General features: G+C 41.9%; 1 long non-coding RNA gene across 2 annotated transcripts; it reads right to left on the bottom strand.

The window, feature by feature from the left end:
- Positions 1-4,057: 4,057 nt before the first annotated feature.
- Positions 4,058-22,828, bottom strand: LOC135968455 (uncharacterized). 2 transcript variants are annotated; one of them, XR_012428344.1, is made up of 3 exons: positions 22,667-22,828; positions 12,419-12,563; positions 4,058-6,473 (listed from the first exon to the last, which is right to left on the bottom strand). It is a non-coding gene; the product is annotated as an uncharacterized lncRNA (long non-coding RNA). The 2 variants fall into 2 exon arrangements; XR_010583281.2 differs by lacking the exon at positions 4,058-6,473 and adding an exon at positions 10,327-11,563.
- Positions 22,829-22,841: the final 13 nt, after the last annotated feature.

The following is a 22,841-nucleotide window of genomic DNA, read 5'->3' as shown; positions in this document are numbered from 1 at the left end:
TCTCCTGCTTTAGCCTCCCGAATAGCTGGGATTACAGGCATGCACCACCACACCTGACTAATTTTTTATATTTTTGGTAGAGACAGAATTTCACCATGTTTGCCAAGCTGGTCTAGAACTCCTGACCTCACGTTGGATCATGTGCTTCGGCCTCCCAAAATGCTGGGATTACAGGTGTGAGCCACTGCACCTGGCATTCTCATCTTACTGAACATGTAAAAACACCATGGAGAGAAACCATTTTTTTGAGATGAAGTCTCGCAGCCCAGGCTGGAGTGAAGTGGTGTGATCTTGGCTCACTGCAACCTCTGCCTCCCGGGTTCAAGCCATTCTCCTGCCTCAGCCTCTCAAGTAGCTAGGATTATAGGCATACACCACTGCACCTGGCTGATTTTTTGTATTTTTAGTAGAGACGGGGTTTCAACATGTTGGCCAAGCTGGTCTTGAACTCCTGACCTCAGGTAATCTGCCCGCCTTGGCATATCAAAGTAGTAGAATTACAGGCGTGAGCCACTGTGCCTGCCAAGAAACCCATTTTATGTAAGGAATGAGGAAAATCCTTTTGGAAGTGCATGTGCCTTAATAGTCACATTGTAATTCACACTGGTGAGAAAACATCAATGTAAGCACTGTGTCAAAGTGCTCATTTGTCCCTGTTCACTTCAAAGATAGGAAAGAACTTACACTCTGAAGATGCTCCATAAAGTTAAAGGCATGTGGGAGAACTGTTGGAATCTGTTGACAGTGCACTGTGTAAGAGTTCACTCTGAAGCTGTACAATGTTAGAAACATAGAACGCTGGCCAGATGCGGTGGCTCATGCCTATAATCTCAGCACTTTGGAAGGCTGAGGCAGGTGAATCAGGAGGTCAAGAGATCAAGACCATCCAGGCCAACATGGTGAAACTTCGTGTCTACTAAAAATACAAAAATAAGCTGGGTGTGGTGGCGTGCCTCTGTAATCCCAGCTACTCGAGAGGCTGAGACAGGAGAGTCGCTTGAATCAGGGAGGCAGAAGTTGTAGTTAGCCAAGATCGCACCACTGCACTCCAGCCTGGTGACCAAGCGAGACTCTGTCTCAAAAAAAAAAAAAAAAAAAAAAAAAAAACTTTCACTGTTTCCTTGGGTTCTTGCAATGGAGGTAAGGAGCTAAACCCTTTCAATGTAAGATATGTTTGTGTAAGATGTTCAGAAGTTGTATTTTTGTCAAATACTTTGGTGTTTACCTGTAATTTCACAGTGGAGAAAAACTTCTGATGAAGGTAATAAATGTAGGAAAGTAATTTTTTATATTCTTCCTTTAGTGAATATGAGGGGCATTCACACTTACAAGAAACTGAGCATGCCTGGAACATCAGAATTCCTTCCCTGAAACCTGTCAAAGACATGGCTTTCTGGGTGGTTCTATAGAACTATTTTGGAAGTTTCTCATACCCTGCTGCTCATTCCTAGCATGGTATGTCTTTCTCCTATAGCAACACCACTCTAGTTGCTATACATCCTCTGGGTTACAACTGACCTAAAGTGGGCCTTCAGGATTCAGACAATCCTGTTTTAACAGCGTGGATTCTCTTTTTGGTTTGTCGTATTCTTAGACATGGTCCACCTGTAGTGGCTCACACTGGCCAAGGTAAAGGTTATGATATAGTTTCAAAATGTAGAAATACTCTTGTTCCTCTTTTCAAACCTGATCTTTTCAGATAAATAGGGTTGAAGAAGGGTCTGAGTGGAGAAAGGGTGAACTAACAGATAGTAACTTAAGATACCGTGATTTCATGGCCATGGAGGGAGACCCATAACCCTTCACCTGGAGAGGTGGAAACTCTTGTACTATCAGGCAGTGCAGAGAGGTGGTGGGAACCACGAATGTTGTCTTTGATGCCACTGTTTGGCAAAGCAATCATATATGCCTGACTCAGTTAACTGCTATGATTGGCAGTATGACCCGTTTCTGGGTCTTCATTTTGCCCTTGTGCTACGAAAACAGAAAAAAGTCCTGTGAACATGGATGATCATGATATTCTACTGTGCTTGACACCATCACTGGCACTTCCTGAATGTGGCCCTGGGATCCGCACACACACACACACACACACACACACACACACACACACACACACGCTGCATAACCAGGTTCCATTCTGAGTGGTATAAATTTAAATATTTCTGTTACATCATGTACAGCCATTAAGGCTGTTGTTTCTTGGTGATTCTTTCTGTGGTTCTTAATCCAACCAGTGTAATGGTAATCCAGAGCTTCAGGTAAGTTTACCAGTCCTGAATCAGCTGGTTTTAATAGCTCATGCCTGTAATCCCAGCACTTCAGGAGGTCAAGTCAGGCAGATCACTTGGGCCCAGGAGTTCAAGACCAGCCTGGGCAACATGGCAAAACCCTATCTCTACAAAAAATACAAAGATTAGCCTAGTGCAATAGCATGTGCCTGTAGTCCAACCTACTCAGGAGTCTCACTGACCCCCATGAGGTGATGGCTCCAGTGAGCTGTGATCGTGCCATTGGACTCCAACCTGGGTGACAGAGTGAGGCCTTGTCTCAAAAACAAAACAAAAAACAAAACCTGAATCGAGGTCCATGCATTTTCATGTTACATGTTTTCTTATGAAGAGGAATGGGGTTTAGAATGGTTCTCTTGTGGTATGAGTGTGATTGTTTGGCCCATCTTTGTTGTGTTTAACTGTTGCCATTGACACAAAAGATGTAGATTAGTCTTAATTGCCTTATGTGACTTCTGTCACTTCATAATGTCCTTAGATGCCATCCTGATTGTCTCAAATAAGACCTATAGGTTCTTCCTGAAGCTTTTTCACAGTTGCTGGAGTATGAGCACTTGTGGGTCACAGGCGAGGTCAATACTGTAGGTTGGCCTCATCCTAGTGCTTGGACTAATAGTGATGTATCACTAAGAAATGATACCCTAGTCTCATAGCCTAGAAATTGTCTAGTTTCAGAGGCCGATTTCCTTTTTTTTTTTTTTTTTAGAAGCTGATTTCCGATTGTCTATATAGTCACTTGATCTTTGTATACTGAATTTTACTAGAAGCCTTGTTCAACATTTTTTTTTTTTTTTTTTTTGAGATGGAGTCTCGCTCTGTTCCCCAGGCTGGAGTGCAGTGGCGCGATCTCCACTCACTGCAAGCTCCGCCTCCCGGGTTCACAGCATTCTGCCTCAGCCTCCCGAGTAGCTGGGACTACAGGCGCCTGCCACTGCACCCGGCTAGTTTTTGTATTTTTAGTAGAGACGGGGTTTCACCGTGTTAGCCAGGATGGTCTCGATCTCCTGACCTCGTGATCTGCCCGTCTCGGCCTCCCAAAGTGCTGGGATTACAGGCGTGAGCCACTGCGCCCAGCCTGACATTCTTTAACATCCTAGTTTTATGTATTGTTTTTGAGTTTTCCACATAGGCATTCATATTATCTGTAATTGACAGTTTAATTTTTCCACTTGTAACCTTCAATAACTTATGTCTTGTCTAGGCAGAAAAGACTAGAATAATAACTAGAGGTAGTAAAACAAGCATACTTTTATTTCTAATCCTAATGGCAGATGTTTTTCATCATTACTAATCACTGTATTGGTTGCTGTCGATTTTTAAAAGGTCGAGGCTTTTTTCTACTTCTCATTGTTTAGGGAGTCTTTCCCATGAATAGCTTAAGAATTTATTGAATGCTTTCCCCTGATTCCTCTTTGATGATCTTGCCTTACTCAGAAAATTCAAGTACCTAGGACTGACTGTACCTGCTGTTGATAGATAATATTTAAACGTGTAAGTAAATGGATTTTTTTTTTTTAATGTGGAAAGATAACTGATTGACAGTTCAATGTTATATCATCCTTGTAATTCCAGAAAAATGCAGTTTGAGTATAATGGATTAACTTTTTTTTTTTTTGGCTAGACTATTTTATATATCTATAGTGTAAAGATTTAAAAAATATATTAGTAGAAAATATTACATTGGCATGTAATATTTGCCAAGACCAGGTCGGTCATGGAGACCACAATCCAGTGGCACTAGAGGAATAAAGACACAGACACAGAAACAGAGTGCAAAGTGGGATCAGGGGCTAACAGCCTTTAGAGCTGAGAGCCTCGAACAGAGTTTGACCCACCTATTTATTGACAGCCCATGATAAACATCATTTCGGCAGTTTATAGATTAACTGAAAGTATTCTTTAAGGAGAACAAAGGGACAGGCTCTGGCTTGTTATCTGCAGCAGGAACTTGTCCTTAAGGCACAGATTGCTCATGCCATTGTTTGTGGTTTAGGAACACCTGGAGCAGCTTTGTGCCCTGGGTGAGCCAGGTGTTCCTTGCTCTCATTCTGGTGAACCAGCAACCTCCAGTGTGTGTGTCATAACCATCACGAGCATGTCACAGTGCTGCAGAGATCTTGTTTACGATGTTTCTCATGGCCTGTTTATGGCCAGACTTGGGGCCTATTCCCAGCATGTCCCCCTTTTTGTTTTTCCAGGGCAATAAAAGCAAAGGCAGCTTTATCACAATGAGCTACTTCTTGCAGGAGTTGCATCTGCAGACTACACAAAGACCAACAACACAGATTAATAGCCCAACCATCATAGAAATCACAGAGCCTCCAAGTGTTTTTATCCATTTTGTAGGATTTATGGCTGCCAATCCATCTGCAGTTCCTTTAAGCACTCCAGTTCCTGGCGTTAAGGTCAGGTGTGCCTGGGATGCTTGAAATATTTGTTCTCTTAATTTTGCAACATCCAAAGACAAGTTTGTAGAGTGTCCTTCCAGATGCTTTTTTTATTTCCCATTCATGCTCTGATTCATTATAAGGGTGAGGAGTGATACAAAAGTCAGAAGTATTACAGTCGCATTTCAGCTGCATTCTATAATCCAATCTCACAGCCATATTGCAGTTGGTCTGAGACCATTGATTTGATTAACTATCTTTTGGTCAATTGTGAGAGTTCCACAGCAAAGTAGAATTCTTTTGCCATTTATTTACAAAATCTGCTGTCTGTACTGATGAATGTAGTGCAACTCCAGCTAACACATCAGTAGCTGTGACAGCGATCAGTCCCATAATAATAAAGATTAAAGTAGCAATGAAACACCGAGAGCCTCTCAGAATTTTCTGAAGAATTTCAGTAATAATATGTACAGAGGGAGAGGCTTCCCAAGGATGGGAAGGCTTCACCAGTAACCATACTCCTTCTCAAGCTCTCACTACTAGGATAGAATGATTAGTATTAAACAAGGAAGAGTTCACACAAGAGAACAATCTACCTTCCTGGCAAGTTACATGATAATTAGGGGTGTCAAACTTTAGATTGCCCATTACAAACAGGAAAGGAGGGCGAACACAACCTTGTATCCAAATTTTATTGTTTTCAACAAGTTCTAAAATGTAACTAGGATTATATTGTGATGGCATAGTATATTTTCCTTCCCAAATTTTGATCTTATCAAGAGCCATTAATAGTTTCCACAAATCCTTAAGTTTAGCTCCGACAGTGGCCCATATCATTTGAGGTTGAGGTGCCACTATACCGCCATGTTTCCAGATAATAGGAACTCTTGCCGTACTTCTTATCATTTCTACCATCCAATTGTTTTGTTCAGACCAGCTGAACATAGTGTGGCTGCCGCACCCAGACTGAGAGGTGCAATTCATGCTAAACATCCCCTTGGGGGACCAATCAATAATGATTCCACAGGAATTGTGCAGCACCTCTGCCTGTCCTGCAATGCAGTCTTCCCAAATGAGTACCTTCATTTTTTTCTGACCAGGTCCAATCCTGTTTACAAATAGGTTTTTGAGGGCAGTATGTCTCAATTAGAGGAGCAGATTCATTATGGTAAATACTGAGACCAGAAAGCATGTGTAACTGTGCCATAGAGTGATTATGTCCAGGGATTATTGCCAGCCAAGTGTGATAGCGAGGGGGTAGACAACTAATGGCCTTTCCTGAACAGATGGGCAGATATTTAAATCCTAAAGAAATAATCATAGCAATTCCTTCCTCATGTGGGTGAGATGGGCCTCTATCTGTAGGACTGGGCATTCAAGAGCTATTATTAGTGTAAACTTTCACTGGGGGGTCCAGCTAAGTTACAGGCCATAGAAGTGGTGGAAAAGGTAAATATGCCCAGTGAGTATAATTGTTCTCTGTGTCAGCCCTTGCTGAAGGAATATTCATGTCAGTGGTGATCACCACTATCATTAAATTACTCATTGTGACTGGTTGTCCTGCTTTCCTCAGATTTTCTTCCGCCATCTGTGACAGCTTCTTGATCTGTCCCCAGGTAGGTGGCTGCATTTGATGAGTGTTGCTCATGACAGGGTTCATCCTCAGCCTCAACTTGGACAACATTGCCATGGTGGGTCTTTGGGATCCTCCCAAAACCTCTTCCTGGGTATCTAAGATGGCTCCGAGTAGGGCTTTAGATGTCTTGATGGCACCCAAATTGGCTGTTGACTGGGTCTTGGAGAAACACAAGCATAATCTCTCACCCATGTTATTATTTTACCTGTTTCCCAACCTTATGTTACCGGGTCTTTCCACCAAACTCGTTGTTCCACTTCTGTGTTGGTAGAAGGGCTGAGGCAGGGCCTGCTTGTCTGACATAATGTAAAAGAGTCTTGGAACATGTCCTAGGTTGAGGGTCTAAAACCCCTCATGGCCTATAGAACACTAAGCTCTGTGCCTAAGGGTGGAAGGCTGCCCCACTACACTACAGTCTAAGCCTAGGGCATAAAACCCCTTGTAGCTCATAAATCGATTGTACCTTGAGTTAGAAGAACCTATTCTCCATTATCTCAAGTAGCAGAGCATATGCTAAACCATCACAGCTACGCTTGATGCACCACTACCTTTCTACCCTGATGTCCTCATGTCCTCACCTGTCTACCCCCACGTCTGCACGTCCTCACCACCTGATTCTTTGTTTGATCACCAATAAATAGTGTGGGCTCCCAGAGCTCAGGGCCTTCACAGCCTCCATACTAGTGTTGGGCCCCCTGGACCCACCCTATGCACTCTGAACTTGTCTCATTCCTTTGACTCCACCAGACTTCATAGCCCCCACAGCCTGGTGTTGGGTCTCATCACCCCAACATAGTAGGGCTTTATATGTCTCGATGGCACCCAAATTGGCTGTTGATTCGATCCTTTAGGAACACAAGCATAACCTCTGCCCCATATTATTACCTGTTTACCAACCTTTTGTTATGGGGTCTTTCCACCAAACCCATTGTTCCACTTCTGCCTTTGTAGCTGTCTTCTGTAAATGTTTTTCAGCTGCTGATAACAATCAGCCTTCAGGCAAGCTCAGAATATTTAAAGTTAATAATGCTAGATTTAGTTGCATGTGTGGAGTCCTATAGTCACTGTCTCCCCCTTTCTGTTTTTGCAACTGCTGTTTTAGGGAGAGATTCATTCTTTCCACTATGGCTTGTCCTTGAGAATTATATGGGATACCGGTAATGTGTTCAATATTCCATATAGAGAAAATTGTAGCTAGAGCTTGACTAGTATAGCTTAGCGCATTATCTTTTTTTTCTTTTTTTTTTGAGAGGGAGTCTCGCTCTGTCGCTGAGGCTGGAGTGCAGTGGCACGATCTCTGCTCACTGCAAGCTCCTCCTCCCAGGCTCAGGCCATTCTCCTGCCTCAGCCTGCTGAGCAGCTGGGACTACAGGTGCCCGCCACCACGACTGGCTAATTTTTTGTATTTGTAGTAGAGACAGGGTTTCACTGTGTTAGCCAGGATGGTCTCAATCTGCTCACCTTGTGATCCGCCCGCCTTGGCCTCCCAAAGTGCTGGGATTACAGGTGTGAGCCACCGTGCCCAGCGGCATTATCTGTTTTAATAGAAGCTGGAATGCCCATCACCGCAAAACACTGCAAAAGGTGATGTTTAACACAGGCAGAAGACTCTCCTGATTGGCATATAGCCCAAAGTGAGAAAAGGTGTCCACACATACATATACATAAGCTAGTCTCCCAAACAAAGGAACGTGTGTGACATCCATTTGCCAAAGAGAATTAGGTTCCAATCCTTGAGGATTAACTCCTGTAAAAGATGAGAAATGCACCATTTTGCAAGTTAGGCATCGCTGGATAATAGCTTTAGCTTCTTTCCAGGTAATGCTATATCTGCGTTTGAGACCGGAGACATTAACATGGGTTAAATTGTGAAAGTGTCTAGCATTAGATATTGCAGTAGCAACTAGGCAATCAACTATTTGATTCCCTGCAGTCAAAGGTCCTGGAAGAGGTATATGAGCCCTAATGTGAGTGATGTAAAAAGGGTGCATTCTGATCCTAACCACTGTTTGCAATTGGGTAAATAAAGTCATTAGTTGCTGATCTGTGTGGAATCGTAGCTGAGAATTTTTAACTGTGTAGAATGAACCACATATGAAGAATCAGAAGTCACATTAATAGGCATATTAAAAGCAGTCAATGCCTCAATTACAGCCTCAAGCTCTGCTTTTTGAGCTGAAGTATAGGGTGTCTGAAAAACTTTACCTTTCAATCCAGAATAAGAGGTTTTACTGTTACTATACCCATCTGTGAAGACATTCTCCGCACCTTCAATTGGTTTGAATTTAGTTATTTTAGGGAGAATCCAATTAGTTAATTTCAAAAATTGAAACAGTTTCATGTTAGGAAAATGGTTATTGAGAATACCCATAAAGTCAGCTAAATAGGTTTGACAAACAAGACTATTTATAAAAGCTTGCTGTATTTGTGTCTTTGTGAGAGGAACAATAATTTTTTCAGAATCATATCCATGTAATTTAACAATCTGAGTTCTCCCATTTCCTATCATAGTAGCAATTTGATCCAAATAAGGAGTCAAAGTCCGTAGATCAGTATGTGGAAGGAAAAGCCACTCTACAAGATCTTGCTCTTGAACAATAATACCAGTAAGTGAATGATTTGGAAAAATTAGCAAATCTAGAGTATTCTCTGGATCTATTCTATTTATTTGGGCCTTATGGACTTGCTTTTCACTTAGCTGCAGCTGTGCCTCAGCTTCTTTTGTTAATTGCTGAGGGCTTGTGACACTAGGATCTCCTCTAAGGACAGAAAACAGATTACTCATGGCATAAGTCAGAATGCCTAGAGCAGGCTGTGTCCAATTAATATACCCTAGTAATTTTTGAAAGTCTGATTCAATGTTTTCAGTTGATCCCTACATATGGCTACTTTCTGTGGCACTATTGTGGTGTCATCTACTAAGGTCCCCAAGTAGGAGTAAGGAGGAGTAGTCTGAATTTTGTCAGGAGCTATAATTAAACTGGCATGAGAAATTGAATTTTGCAAATGATCATAACATTAGAGTAATATTTCTGGAGTGGGGGAAGCACAAAGAATATAATCCACATAATGAATAATGTAACACTGTGAAAATCTTTATGAGTAGGTTCAATTGCTTGCCCTATGTAAGTCTGGCAAATTGTTGGACTGTTTAACATGCCTTGTGGCAACACTTTCCAATTAAAATGCTTAGCAGGCTGCAGGCTGTTTACCGCAGGAATTGTAAATACAAACTGTTCACAGTCCTGATGAGCTAAACGGATAGTAAAGAAACAAGTCTTTGAAATCTTTGAGTATTAAAGGCCAATTTTTTTTGGAATCAGCAGGAGAAGGCAGTCCTGGCTGTAATGCCCCCATAGGTTATATAACTGAATTAATTGCCCTTAAGTCAGTTAACATTCTCCATTTACCTGGTTGTGTCTTAATTACGAAAACTGGGGAATTCCAAGGGGAGAGGATTTGAGCTATATGTCCCTTTTGAAGCTGTTCTTTGACTAGTTCATTTAAAACCTCCAGTTTCTCTTTACTCAGCGGCCACTGTTCTATCCATATTGGCTTGTCTGTCAGCCATTTTAACGGGATGGGCTCTGGAGGCTTAACAATGGCCGCCATCAAAAATGGTATCCTAAGCCTTGGCGGGAACTTTGTCTTTCTGCTTGAAGAGTTTCCTTCAAATCTTGCATAGTTTTTCCTAGTCCCATACCAGGAACATAGCCCATTTCATGTATCATATGTTGACTTTGAGGGCTGCATAATTGCTCAGGAATTAGAACTTGTGCTTCCCAATGTTGTAATAAATTTATAGGGGGAGAGCCCCCATAAATTTATAGGTATAGAAGTTATAATTGGTTGAATAGTCCCAGGTTGTCCATCGGGCCCTTCACAATGCAAAATATAAGTATTCTGATATACTTCAGGGGCTTTATCAACTCCAACTATGTTAAATTGAGCAGGCTGAATTGGCCATGTGGACAGCCAGTGTAGAGAAATGATTGAAATGTCTGCTCCTGTATCTACCAAACCTGTAAATTTATTTCCTTGAATAGTTATTTCACAGGTAGGATAGTTATCAGTAATTTGATTTACCCAGTAGGCGGCTCTCCCTTGTTTATTTGTACTGCCAAATACCCTTGTTCTTTTAGTTTCACTTTTTCCTAGTCCCCCATATGGTAAAATCAGAAGCTGCACTATATGCTGTCCCAGCTCTGCCTTTTAAGGAACGGAGGTAGATATAACGATTTGAATTTCCCCATTACAATCCAAATCAATTACTCCTGTATGAACCTGCACTCCTTTTAAACTAGATCTTCCCAGAAGTAGTCCTATCGTTCCTGCTGGCAGAGGTCTGCAGACTCCTGTTGGTACTTTCTGTGTCGGCTTTCCAGGCCATAGACTCATAGCCCTGGTGAAACACAGATCTACTGTGGCACTACCAGCTGTGGCGGGGGACAAGCATTGTACAGGAGTGAGGGAGTGACCTGAGCCAGGAATGCCCTGGTTTGACATGTGGCCTGGGATGGGCCCCTCATGGCATTTCTCGAAATCGGGTTTCCGTCCTTATCAGATTTAGAATGACACTGATTGGCCAAAGGCTTTCCTTTTTACACTTCAGGTGTAGACCTGGTTCAGCAGTTTTCTTTTTTCCATCAAAGGGGGGTTGGATCCTCTGATTTTTTCTACATTCTCTCTTTGTATGCCCATGTTTCCCACAGTAGAAACAAGCTCCAGGAAATGGAACATTTCCTTTACCCACTCTCAGCCCTGCCATGGCTTGCACTAACAGAGTAGCTTTATGCAGATTACCTCCAATACTGTCACAGGCCTTGATATAATTAACTAAATGTGCTTTCCCTCTAATAGGTCACACAACAGCCTGGCACTCAGGATTAGCATTGTCAAAAGCTAATAACAGCAACACTATATCCTGAGCAGTCGAATCTGCAATCACCTTTTTAAGAGACTCCTGTAACTGAGCTATAAAATCTGCATAAGGTTCTTTTGGCCCCTGCTTAACAGCACTAAAAGAAGGGTATTGTTCTCCACCTGAAGATTTTTTTTTTCCCAAGCTCTAATGCACACTCCTGTAAGCTGATCTATAGCATCATCCTGCATGATTACTTGTGCGTCTAATGCAGCCCAGCCACTGACTCCCAAAAGTTAGTCTGTAGTTATATTAATTGGAGGTTGAACTTGTGCATTGCAGGCAGCTTGAGTAGAAGCTTCATCTTCATCTTCCACCAGGTCTTAAACTGTAAAAATTGAGCAGAAGCCAGACAGGCTTGAGTAAGAGCGTCCCAGTCAATGGGAATCATCTGACTGGAGGTAGCAACATTCTTTAACAGACCCATCATGAAAGGAGAACCTGGTCCATACTGATTGATAGCCTGTTTAAACTCTTTCAGTAATTTAAAGGGAAAAGGCTCAAATGTAGCCCTAACATTCCCCTGTTGACCTGGGGGGTGTATCCTAACAGGGATCTCCAAGCCTCTAAATCACCTTCTCTTCTAGCTTGCTGAATTCCTGCCTGAATAGAACTGAGGGCAGTCACTTGGGGCGCTGCTCGAACAGTTCCTGGGGAGACTATTTTTGCTCAGTGTCCTCCAGAAAAGAAATATCCAGAGGGTCAGGCCATTCTTTATCTTCAAGGTATTGAGGGGGTGCCAAGGAGCAGGGACAAGCTTCCCCTTCTTGGGTTTCTTTAAGCGGTTGACAAATCTGTTCTTTTATCTCTTCTGCAACATTATCACACTCCCCCTCTTCTTTGTCTCCTTCCTCCTCCTCCTCAGTGTGAAAAGGTTCCAAGGTGGAATGAATCAGAGACCACACTGACCAGACAGTTATAGGAATATCCTCAGCACCATCTTTATATGCCTTTTTCAGTGCGCTGCCTACCTTCTCGCAGACCTCTACATCCATAGTTCCTCGGTTCGGAAACCAGAGGCAATATTTCTCTACCGCACTAAAAAGCTGCATAAGTCGGCTAGTGCTAACTTTCACTCCTCCTTTTCTGAGGAGCTGCCAAAGCAGACTCAAATAAGCCTCGTGCCTACTCGACCCTTGTCCCATTGTTACCCTGATGCTTCCGAGCTCCCCTTCTTACTCACCACGGGGATTGCTTAAGAGTACTCGGGTGTCCTCCAGCATAGTTCCACGTTCTCCAACCATCGCTCTTCAACCCGGATTCGAGCCCCATGTTTGGGCGCCACTTGCTGAGACCAGCTCGGTCATGGAGACCCCAACCCAGCGGCGCTAGAGGAATAAAGACACAGACACAGAAACAGAGTGCAAAGTAGGATCGGGGGGCTAACAGCCTTCAGAGCTGAGAGCCTCAAACAGAGTTTGACCCACCTATTTACTGACATTAAGCTCGTGAAAAACATTGTTTCTGCAGTTTATAGATTAACTGAGCAGATTCTTTATGGAGAACAAAGGGACAGGCTCTTGCTTGTTATCTGCAGCAGGAACATGTCCTTAAGGCACAGATTGTTCATGGCATTGTTTGTGGTTTAGGAATGCCTTCAGCAGTTTTCTGCCCTGGGTGGGCCAGGTTTTCCTTGCCTTCATTCCAGTGAACCAGCAACCTCCAGTGTATGCATCATAGCCACCACGAGCATGTCACAGTGCTGCAGAGATCTTGTTTATGGCCAGTTTCTCATGGCATGTTTATGGCCAGGCTTGGGGCCTGTTCCAAGCGATACTCTTTTCTTAGTCTATCATTGCCTGTTTTTTGTATGAAGGTTGGCGTATTTTCTCCTTTCCTTAGGCATACGGTACTTTCTTATTACAAGCATTATCAGTCACAATTCACTGGCAGAATCAGCTGAATCTGGATTACTTGTTGCCATTGTTATGGGATTTTATTTTCATGTTTTGGAATGAATTCAAAGCATGGACTCAATTATTTTTATATTTTGTAGGCACTAGTAAGGTTTGCAATTTCATCTTTTTAAATTTTTTATTTATTCTTTCCCAATTTCATCTTAAGTGTGTTTTGGCAAGAGTTATTTTTATAGGCAGTTTTGTATTTTAAAATTTATACTCAACGTTTATAGTATTTTCTGATATTTTAAGTATTTGTGGCTTTTGCTGTTACATACCTTTTGCATACACTTTTCATTCCTGATATCATTTCCTTGTGCCTTTTCTCCTTTATGAAAAACATTAATATTGCTGGAATTTGCTTAGTTTTGTTAATTCCTTTCAAAATAAATGGGTTTGATTAGTATATTTTTGGTTTGATTTCTGTAGTAAAGTTGTGCTGACATAACAAATTATCATAGGATGACTTAAGCAACAGGAAATTAATTTCCTCAGTGTTATGGAGGCTGTAAATGTTTTCAGGGTGCCAGCATGGTTAGTTTTTGGTGAGGGCATCTTCTTGGCCTGTAGAGTGTTGCTTTCTCATTATTTCTCATTCTGCTGGCTCTCCTTTGGCTGACAGAGCAAACTCTCTCATGTCTCTTCTTTATAAGGTACTAATACTATCATGAGAGCCCCATCCTCATGATCTCATCCAACCCTAATTACCTCTAGAAGCCCCCATATGCAAATATAAACACCTTAGGAGTTGGGATTCAAAGACATGAACATTGTGGTGGAAGGAGGGTATACACAGTTCAGTCTGTAGTGTTCTATTTTGTTGGTTTCTATTTTTAATTTTTCCTTCCATTGTAGTACATTATTTTTTCTGACCTTTAGGTTCACGGCATACACGTGCATGTTTGTAACATGGGTAAATTGTGTGTTGCTGGGGTTTGTGATATGAATGATCTGTCACCCAAGTGGTAAGCATAGTATCCCATAGGTAGTTTTTCAACCCTCTCCTCCTCCCCCAGTCTCCCCCCTACCACCCCCAGTAGTCTCCAGTGTCTGTTGTTCCCATATTTGTATCTATGAGTACTTGCTTAACTCTCAGTTACAAATGAGAACATGTAGTATTTAGTTTTCTGTTCCTGTGTTAATCTGTTTAGGATGATGGCCTCCAACTTAATCCATGTTGCTGCAGCAGATATGATCTTGTTCTTTTTTATGGCTGCATAGTATTCCATGGTGTATATGTACTATGTTTTCTTTATCCATTCCACTGTTGATTGACATCTAGGTTGATTCCATGTCTTTGCTATTGTGAATATTGCTGTGATTAATATATGAGTGTATGTGTCTATTTGATAGAAAAATCTATTTTCTTTTGGGTATATACCCAGTAATGGGATTGCTGGTTACAGTGGCTTTGTTATAAGTTCTTTTGAGAAGTCTCCACAGTACTTTCCACAGTACATTTCAACCAACAGTGTATAAATGTTCCCTTTTCTCTGCATCCTCGCCAACATGTTTTTTGACTTTTAAATAGTAGCCGTTATGACTGGTGTGAGATGGTATCTCATTGTGGTTTTGATTTGCATTTCTTTAATGATTAGTAATGAGCATTTTTTCCTATGTTTATTTTTTCCTATGTTTATTCCTATGTCTTCTTTTGGAATGTGTTTCAGCATGTGGTGTGGGATAGTGGATACAGTATCTTTTCCCTCCAGAAAACATGGCTAGTTATTGTAGTACTACATATTGATAAACTGTCCTTGACTTACTGATTTGAAATTCCATGTCTATTAAACTATAAATTCCTATGTATACCTGTATCTGATTCTAGACTCTATGCCAGTAATACATTTATTTATGCCAAGATCAAAATCATAATATTTTCATTGCTTGTGGTCTCCTTAAGGGAATTTTTTTTTTTTTTTTGAGACAGAGTCTTGCTCTGTCACCCAGGCTGGAGTTCAGTGGTGCCATCTCGGCTCACTGCAAGCTCTGCTACCTGGGTTCACACCATTCTTCTGCCTCAGCCTCCCAAGTAGCTGGGACTACAGGTGCCTGCCACCATGCCCGGCTAATTTTTTTGTATTTTTACTAGAGACGGGGTTTCACTGTGTTAGCCAGGATGATCTCGATCTCCTGACCTTGTGATCCGCCTGCTTTGGCCTCCCAAAGTGCTGGGATTACATGCGTGAGCCACTGCGCCTGGCCTCCTTAAGGGACTTAAATCTTTTTTTTTTTTTTTTTTTTTTTTGAGACGGAGTCTCACGCTGTTGCCCAGGCTGGAGTGCAGTGGCGCGATCTCGGCTCACTGCAAGCTCCGCCTCCTGGGTTCACGCCATTCTCCTGCCTCAGCCTCCTGAGTAGCTAGGACTACAGGCGCCCGCCACCGCGCCCGGCTAATTTTTTGTATTTTTAGTAGAGACGGGGTTTCACTGTGGTCTCGATCTCCTGACCTTGTGATCCGCCCGCCTCGGCCTCCCAAAGTGCTGGGATTACAGGCTTGAGCCACTGCACCCGGCCTCTTTTTTTTTTTTTTGAGAGAGAGAGTCTCGCCCTGTTGCCCAGGGTGGAATGCAGTGGCATGATCTCAGCTCACTGCAGCCTCCACCTCCTGGGTTCATGCGATTCTCCTGCCTCAGCTTCCCAAGTAGCTGGGATTACAGGCATGTGCCACCACACCTGGCTAATTTTTTGTATTTTTAGTAGAGACGGGGTTTCACCGTGTTAGCCAGGATGGTCTTGATCTCCTGACCTTGTGATCCACCTGCCTCGGCCTCCCAAAGTGATGGGATTACAGGCGTGAGCCACACACCCGGCCGGGACTTATATCTTAATGAAGAGAAAACAAGAGAAAAGGATAGGGGTTGAGATACTGAAACATTAATTTTAGGTAAGGGGAGTTGGTCCTCCAAATATATAGTAATTTCAGCCAGGTGGACATGAAAATAAATATCTCAGGCTGGGCATGGTGGCTCATGCCTATAATCTCAGCACATTGGGAGGCTGAGGCAAGCAGATCACTTTGAGTTTAGGAGTTCGAGACCAGCCTGGGCAACATGGTGAAAGCCTGTCTCCACTAAAAATACAAAAATTAGCCCTGCATAGTGATGCACGCCTGTAATTCCAGTTACTTGGGAGGCTGAGGCACAATAATCACTTGAACCCAGGAGGCAGAGGTTGCATTAAGCTGAAATTGCACCACTCCAGCTTTGGTGATGGAGTGAGACTCTGTCTCAAAAAAAGGAAAAAGAAAACAAAAGAAATATCTCAGAGCATTTCACAGAGGTCAACACATTTGAAGAGGTGAGGCAACTTTTAAAGCTGTACTGGTCATAGAGCAAAGTGAACATGGAGTCAGACTGCTAGAGTACACATCTTGGTTCTGCCTCTTGCTATGTAATTTTCTAGAAGTTAAATTGCCTCTCTTGCCTCAGTCTGATCTTCTGTGTGAACTGGATGAATTTTATAATAAGCTGCCTGATTTGGTATTGTAAGAGTCAAGTAAGTGAATACATCCACTCAAATATGGTAAGACAAGATTTAGTGGTACTTAGTAAGATTAAATTAGTTCTGGGTAATGATATTTTAAAGAAAACACATTTGTATGCAAATCTTCTAAATAAAATTTCTAGCAAAATTAATCCAGTTATGACTTTAGGATTGCAAGAATGGCTTATTATCAGGACTGTTTTCAACACAATTAATTACTACAATTGAGAGAGAGGAAAGTATTGTGAAGAAAGATGAAAAATTCCACATCCATTTGGAATTTAAAAAGTAAGTGAGCAAGGAAAAGAAAATGAATCCAGTGTGGAATAGAGAAGTTTATCTACTGATGTGATTTTTTAAGTAGGAAATCCTGAGGAATCCACTAAACTATTAAAACTGATAAACAAGTTCAACAAGGTTACAGGTAACAAGATCAACATAGAAAACTCAGTTGTATTTATGTATACTATCATGGCACAAGCCAAAAATGAAATTCAGAAAACAATTCTGGCTGGGCGTAGTGGCTCACGCCTGTAATCCAGCACTTTGGGAGGATGAGGCAGGTGGATTGCCTGAGGTCAGGAGCTTGAGACCAGCCTGGCCAACATGGTGAAACCCCGTCTCTATTAAAAATACAAAAAAAAAAAAAATCAGCTGGGCGTGGTGGCGCGTGCTTGTAGTCCCAGCTACTCAGGAGGCTGAGGCAGGAGAGTCGCTTGAACCCAGGAGGTGGAGGTTGCAGTGAGCTGAGATGGCACCATAGAACTCCAGCCTGGGCAACAAGAGCGAAACTTCAACTCCAAAAAAAAAAAAGAAAAGAAAAGAATTCCATTTATTGTAGTATTAAAATAATAAAATACTTGGGAATAAATTTGATAAAAGATGTGCGAGACTTACATACTGAATACTACAAAATGTTGATAAAGAAGACCAAAAGTAATGGAAAGTCACCCATGTTCATGGATTAGAATACTTACTATTATTTTTGAGACGGAGTCTTGCTCTGTTCCCCAAGCTGGAATACACTGGTACAATCTCAGCTCACTGCAACCTCTGCCTCTGGGTTCAAGCAATTCTCCTGCCTTAGTCTTCCGAGAAGCTGGGATTACAGGCATGTGCCACCATGCCCGACTAATTTTTGTGTTTTTATTAGATATGGGGTTTCACCATGTTGGCCAGGCTGGTCTCGAACTCCTGACCTCAAGTGATCTGCCCACCTTGGCCTCTCAAAGTGCTGGGATTATAGGCATGAGCCACCACACCTGACCAAGAATACTTAATATTATTTTTAAGATGGCAGTACTCTCTAAGTTGGTCTATAGATTAAACATAATCCCTATCAAAATTCCAGATGGTGACAGAGTCTTTGGTTTACTCAACTATAGTCAAGTTCCTTAACCTTTTCTTAGGCCCATGTGTACACTTTTGTAAACTGAGTTTTAGCAAGAACCCTGCTAAGTCAGTACAGCAAGAACCTACCACCCTCAGTATAAGATCACCCTTGATAGCTGATCAGGTTACTGGTTCTCTACTATCTACCAATTACAGGCCAAGTGATCAGACATCATGTTAGGTCAGTTTATCCACCATCCTCCATACCCCTGCTATTCCTCTTAGCAATTTTCCATTCACTGACCTTTACTCTTTAACTTGGCTATAAATTCCGATTTGCTCATGCTATAGTATTCAGAGTTAGCCTACTCTATCACCTCCACTGCAAAATCCTACTGCAGTGGTCCCTATACCTAACGTGATGGTACTGAGTAAAGTCTGCCTTACTATGCTTTAAGAAGTTCCATTTATTATTATTTTTTAAATTTAGCACTGGCTTCATAGCAGAAATTGACAGGCTCATCATAAAGTTTATATAGAAATGAAAAGAACACCAAATAGCCAAAACAGCCTTGAAAAAGAGGAACACAGTTGAAGGAGTCACACTTTTGGATTTCAAAAAGTGCTACAAAATTGTAGTAATCAAAACAACGTGGCACTGGCTTAAGGATAAACATACAGATTAATGGAATAGAATGGAGAGTCCAGAAGTAAGCCCTCACATACATGGTCAGTGGATCTACAAGGCTGCCAGGGTAATTCAATGAAGAATGAAAAGAATGTTTTCAACAAATGGTTCTGGGAAAAACTGACACCATACTGCAAAAGAATGCATTTGGGCTTTTACTTTACATGCATACAAAAGTTAATGAATACCACATTGGGGATTAAGTTAAAAAAATTAAAATATTTAAAAAACCCACAAAAGTTAGCTGACAATGGATCAAAGACCTAAACATGTAAGACCTACAATAATTCCCAGAAGTATAGGGAGAAAGTGTCAAGATACTGGATTTAGTAATGTTTTCTTAGGTGCAGTATCAAAAACATTGTGAACAAAAAATTTTCAACATTAAACTCATATTTCAGAAGACACATCAATATTATGTATTTTAGTATTCTAAAATATTCCATCAAGAAAGAGAAGGAAAACCCATTGAGAGAAAGTATTTGTAAATCATACATATGATAAGGACCTCTCTTCAGAATATATAAAGAACTCTTGCAACTCAATGAAAATTTTTTTTAAGATGGAGTTTTGCTCTTGTTGCCCAAGCTGGATTGCATTGGCGCCATCCCAGCTCACCGCAACCTCCGCCTCCTGGGTTCAAGCGATTCTCTTGCCTTGGCCTCCCGAATAGCTGAAATTACAGGCATGTGCCACCATGCCTGGCTAATTTTTGTATTTTTAGTAGCGTCAGGGTTTCTCCATGTTGGTCAGGCTGGTCTCGAACTCCCAGCCTCAGGTGATTTGCCTGCCTCGGCCTCCCAAAGTGCTGGGATTACAGACATGAGCCACTGCACCCAGACTTTTATTTTTTTTTTTTCAAAACAGAGTCTGGCTCTATCACCCAGACTGGAGTACAGTGGCATAATATTGGCTGACTGCAACCTCTGCCTCCCGGGTTCAAGTGATTCTCCTGCCTCAGCCTCCCGAGTAGCTGGGATTACAGGTGTGTGCCACCACGCCTGGGTGATTTTTGTATCTTTTATGATGTTGGCCAGGCTGGTCTTGAACTTCTGGCCTCAAGTGATCTGTCCGCCTCAGCCTCCCAAATTGCTAGGATTACAAGCCACCGTGCCTGGGCAGAAACCAAATTTTAAAAGGGGCAAAGGATTTGAACAGAAATTTCTCCAAAGAAGCATACAAATGGCTAACAAAGCACATTAAATTATGCTCAACATCACTAGTCTTAGGGAAATACAAGTCAAAATCATGAGATATCACTTCACACCACTAACACGGTTAACATGAAAAAGACTAAAGTGTTGGCAGGGACGTAGAGAAGTTGGAGGCCTCATATATTTCTGGTGGAAATGTAAAACAGTTCTGCCCCTTTCAGAAACAGTGTGGCAGCTCTTCAAATTCTTAAATAGATGGTTACTGCATGGCTCAGCAATTCCATTCCCAGATATATACTCTAGAGAAATAAAAACCAGCTGGGCATGGCTTATGCCTCAGTGGAGGCCGAGGCGGGCAGGTCACTTGAGCTTAGGAGTTTGAGACCAGCCTGAGCAAAACCCTGTCTCTATAAAAAATACAAAAATTAGCTGGGTGTGGTGGCTTATACCTGTGGTCCCAGCTACTCAGGAGGTTGAGGTGGGAGGATTGCTTGAGCCTAGGAAGTAGAGGCTGCAGTGAGCCATGATCTCTCAAAACAAAAAATAAAAGCCAATATGCACAAAAAGATACATGTGAATTTTCATAGCAGCATTAATCACGACACCCCCAAAGTGGAAACAACTCTAATGTCCATCAACTGAAGACAAATCATAAATGGTATATACATAGAATGGAATATCATTCAGCGATAAAATAGAATGATCTAGGCTATAATATAGATGAACCTTGAAAAACAGGCTAAGTGAAAAAAGTTATTCACAAAAGATTGTATGATTTTAGGGCATGGTGGCTCACGCCTATAACCCCAGCACTCTTGGAGGCTGAGGCAGGACTGCCTGAGCCCAGGAGTTCGAAATCAGCCTGTGCAACATAGTGAGACCCTGTCTATACAAAAATAAAAATTAAAAAATTTTATGATTATATCCATATGAAATGTCTACAAAAGAAAAATCTGTAGTGGTAAAGTAGGTTTGTGGTTCCCTGGAGCTTAAAGAGGAGGTAAATGGATTTTCCCATTCAAAGATTTCTTTTAGTGTGATGAAAATGTTCCAAAATTATGTTTGAACAACACTGTGAATATACTAAAAAATATTGAATTATATAGCTTTAAGTGGGTGAACTGTGTTTGTTATATATGAATTGTATCTCAATAAAGCTGGTCTAAAAACCAAAAGGGAAAATCATGATAATAGCTACATCTTGGAAGCATAAAAATTTAATGTCTATTAAGCATTTAGGGTAGTAAGACATAAAAAGCAGCTACCACCAGGTGCGGTGGCTCACGCCAGCACTTTCGGAGGCCAAGGTGGACAGATCACCTGAGGTTAGGAGTTTGAGACCAGCCTGGCTAACATGGCAAAACCCCATCTCTACTAAAAAAAAAAAAAATACAAAAATTAGCTGAGTGTGGTGGTGTGTGCCTGTAATCCCAGCTACTCGGGAGGCTGAGAAAGGAGAATCCCTAGACCCCAGAAGGTGGACGTTGCAGTGAGCCGAGATTGTACCACTTTATTCCAGCCTGAGTGACAGAGCAAGACTATCTCAAAAACAAACAAACAAGCTACCATTATTATTTTTTACCATGGAATATTATTAGTTGATATAAAACCAGTGGAATGAAAAGATTATGATCTTGATATTGGCATAAGTAAATGTATCACTGGCACAGAGTCTAGAATCAGATACAGGTATACATAGGAATTTATAGTTTAATAGACATGGAATTTCAAATCAGTAAGTCAAGGACAGTTTATCAATATGTGGTACTACAATAATTAGCCATGTTTCTGGAGGGAAAAGATACTGTATCCACTATCCCACACCACATGCTGAAACACATTCCATGAGCATGAAAGATTTCAATGTTTTTAAAGTAATATGCTGCAGAAGAAAATTAGAAAATCTATATGTAATCTAGAGTTTATGGAGACATCTTAATGCAAGAGAGGAAACTTAAAAAAAGAAAATCCTTTTTTAGATGAAAAATTAACTGCAAAATAGTTATCAATTCAATAGATTCATAACATATTTGATAATGTACGTGAACAGTTCTTCATGTTAGTAAAACAGTTTTCAAAATAACTTCATTAACTCCAGAAAGGCCACCCACTACAAACCACAGCAAAAATGATTTCTGGAGAAACTACAATCACTCCTGCAGAAGTGGATGTCTGATATCAGCGCTATTTTACAACGCCGTATGGGAGGCCCTGGAACTCACGATAAGATCTCAGAAAACATACTCAAAGAAAAAAAAAATCAACATTTACAAAAAGTATCAGCATACTGAAAACACAAAGGAATCAACGATTAGAATTTAGCATGGTGTCCAGACAAATGAAATAAGGGGAAATATTGGCCTGAAGTTGAGCTGGGCCCGGCGCCGTGGTGCACGCCTGTAATCCCAGCCTTTTAGGAGGCCAAGGCCGGATGATCGCTTGAGCCCAGGAGTTTCAGATCAGCCTGGGCAACATACCTCATATCTGGGGGAAAAAAAAAATTAACCAGGGTGGTGGCTTGCGCCTGTAGTCCCAGCTACTCGGGAGGCTGAGGCGGGATGATCGCGTGGGCCCAGGAGTTTCGCCCTACAGCACGCCAGCCTGGACTACACAGTGAGACCCTCTCTCCAAAAAAAAAAAAACAAAACCCAAAAAACTAGATTGAATGAATGGAGGAGATAGGCCATATCATGGACTGGCAGGTTTATCAACGGAAGAATCATTTTGAGGGTGCTAGGAACGTGGGAGGAGGTGAAAAGAAAAGCTTTTTGTGAGCATTGTACGCATCCTGTGGGGGAGCCCCCACCTCTAACTTTGCCAACACCACCGACCCCACCCTAGGTATGGGCCCCGTCCGCAGGCCTGGTTCTAACCTCAGCCTTGTGCTCTGGGCCCCTTTTGGCCTCCATCCCTCAAGCTGAGCCGACTCCAAGGTCTCCAAGGCGTCTCCGTAGCCATGGGGAGTAAACCAGAATCTCTGCCTGAGGACGTTCAGCTTGGCTGAGGTTGCAGTCCCCAAGCTCTCTTCCAGGTTTGCGGCTGGAGGCG

The sequence above is a fragment of the Macaca fascicularis genome, chromosome 19 (genome assembly GCF_037993035.2).
Source record: "Macaca fascicularis isolate 582-1 chromosome 19, T2T-MFA8v1.1".
Taxonomy (NCBI): Eukaryota; Metazoa; Chordata; class Mammalia; order Primates; family Cercopithecidae; genus Macaca; species Macaca fascicularis.
Note: the sequence above shows the minus strand (reverse complement) of the source record. Positions and strands in the feature narration are given on the sequence as shown.